Consider the following 2,500-nt stretch of genomic DNA (forward strand, 5'->3'; position numbering starts at 1 on the left):
CAGTTACTTCGAATTTTCTGATCTTATTTTTTTGCTTTAAAAAACAAACCAGCCTTTTCGCTTGTTTCTCTAAACTTTATTAACAGGGTTGTAGTTCAGTGATACCTGGCAATTAAAATTTATATCATCGGCGTATTTAGATTTGATATTTTGTACCCTCCAGCTTTACATTTCCTTAAAAATTCTCTAAAGCATCCCCATATTGCTTCTGTTGGAGAAGAATGCAACCTTGTCGCACCCTTGGTTGACTTTGAAAAATTCTTTTAAACCCCGTGTGGTTGGTTCTTACAGTTTGTTTGTTGTTGGCATACATGGTTTTATTAGATGGAGATTGTTTTTGGAATTTCTTCTTTTATGTTATTCCAGAGGATATGTGGATCAACTGTACAAAACCCTTCGAGTAATCGTAAAACACAGGTATAGGGCTTTAGGTGTTCTTGTTTTTTTTCGAACATTTAATTTAGAATTGGTTTTTTGGTACCCTTTTCCCGGGGGGAAAACCTGCTTTTTTTTTGCAATTTCTTCTCTTAAATTCAATTTTTATTCTTTCGCAATAATTTTAACAAAATTTTGCTGCTGTGACTTATTAATGCAATGTCCGTTATTGTTCATTGGGCATCACCCTTTTTTTTTGGTATGGGAGAAAACTGATTTTACCCCGCTTCGACCATTTTCTTTCATTCCAATTTTTTGTACAAATTTGTAGAAGTAGTCAACACTTTTTCCCCGCTTCTTTATTTTTCTGTGTTATTTCTCTATTTCCCGGGGTCTTGTTTTCTTTATTCTTTTTAAAGCTTTAAAAATTCGTCTAGCTGGCGTGGTTAAATTTGCTGTCATAAACCAAAAGTTTTTGTTGATTTTATTTTTTTTTATATGTTGGGAACAATATTATTCCATCTTAATTTGACTTTTTTTTTCCACACTAAAAATAGCCCCCTCAGTTTTTGCCCAAAGTGGTTTAAAATTTTTGTGTAAAGTTTCGTCTCCTTTGGTGGTTCTTTTGTTCCTTATTGATAGAACGTTTTTTTTTCCTGGCAAAATTCATTTAAATATTTTTTTTTTTATCTCGTCGCAAAAATCTTTGATTTTTTGTTTTTTTTTTTTTTTTGTAAATTATATCTTCAACGGGTTATTAATCCCTTTGATTTTAGGCCTTTTGTTTTAATTTCACTTAGGTTTTTTTGAATTAGGGGGAATTTTTCTTTTTCTTTTTGGCGATAGTTTCCTAAGCATGCTCAGCAGGGGTTTTTTTTCCCTTTTTCCCCCAACTCATTTTGGGGTTTTATCACTTCAATTGATTGAGTAATTCAAATTTGTTTGACACTGTAATCAGAATGTTATCAAGAGTTTGTAGTCGAGCTTTAGAGGTGGGTTGGATGCTCCATCTTTTTGGTTTATTGAAATTTGATGTTTGTAGTTTGGGGGTCACTTTTTGTAGTCGGCACCCGGTCTTGTCTGGATTTTTTTTTACAAATTTTTCCTTTTTGGTTCACACAAAGTAGCAAAATTTTGGGTTTCTTGTTCTTTTTTCTGGGGAAAACAAACCCTGGGTACAAGTGTCTTGGGGGGGTGTGGAACGTGTGTTTTGGGTATAACTAGATTTTTGTCTCGAAATTTAAAAAATCTTACCCCTTTCATTTATATCTCCAAGGCCCAATTTTTTCCCCAGGGTCATTTTTTTGATTACTTTTGCTAATTTGGCGTTGAGGTCTTCCCGGTTACTTTTACATCTCTGTTAGGGATTTTGTCTAAAGTTCTTGGAGAGTGTTATAAAAAATTTTCCCTTTCTTTATCCTTTTCAATGTTGGTTGGTGGTAACAATGTATAATACTAATGTTTTGAGGTTTTTTTTGTATTCGACTTTTAAAAGCGACATTTTTTGGGTTGTCCCAATTAGTGGGGTTTGCGTTTCTTCGGAGAATCATAAAACCCCCCGTGACTTAATTTCCTTCTTCTTTTTTTTGAAAAAGGAAATGTCTTGTTTTCTTTTTTTTGAAAAATTTTCCCTTATTTTCCAATTTGGGCTACTGTTCTAGTAATTTAATTTGTATCATCCATTTCGTTACAGACAGTATGTAATTTTTCCCAAAATCTTTTATTTTCCTTTCGTTCCATGTTCGTTTTTTTTGTGTTTCTTAATTGGACAGTTTTCTTTTCTTCTTTTTCTTCCCGATGCATATTTACATTGCCCCCCGGTTGCCCACTGAAAAAACGCGCCCCCTTTATAAAAAACGCGACGGGCGATGTGGTATGATTATCATTTTTGTATTTTAAACATTGGTGGGGTTTTTCAGGAAAAAGAAAAAAACGATGGAATCCCCAGGTTTCCAACTCGCAGTCTCCAACTAAATAGGAGGAACTATCTTTGCCGCTTTGAAACAGTTACACTGTAATACCCCGACATATTTTATGGTGAAACCTATCAGTAGAACGGAAGGTTTTTCACCAGATACCACTGCCCTGTAATATATTGCTCCCCCGCTGGGGAGCTAAAAGGATG

This window comes from Penaeus monodon, chromosome 16 (assembly GCF_015228065.2).
Source record: "Penaeus monodon isolate SGIC_2016 chromosome 16, NSTDA_Pmon_1, whole genome shotgun sequence".
Taxonomy (NCBI): Eukaryota; Metazoa; Arthropoda; class Malacostraca; order Decapoda; family Penaeidae; genus Penaeus; species Penaeus monodon.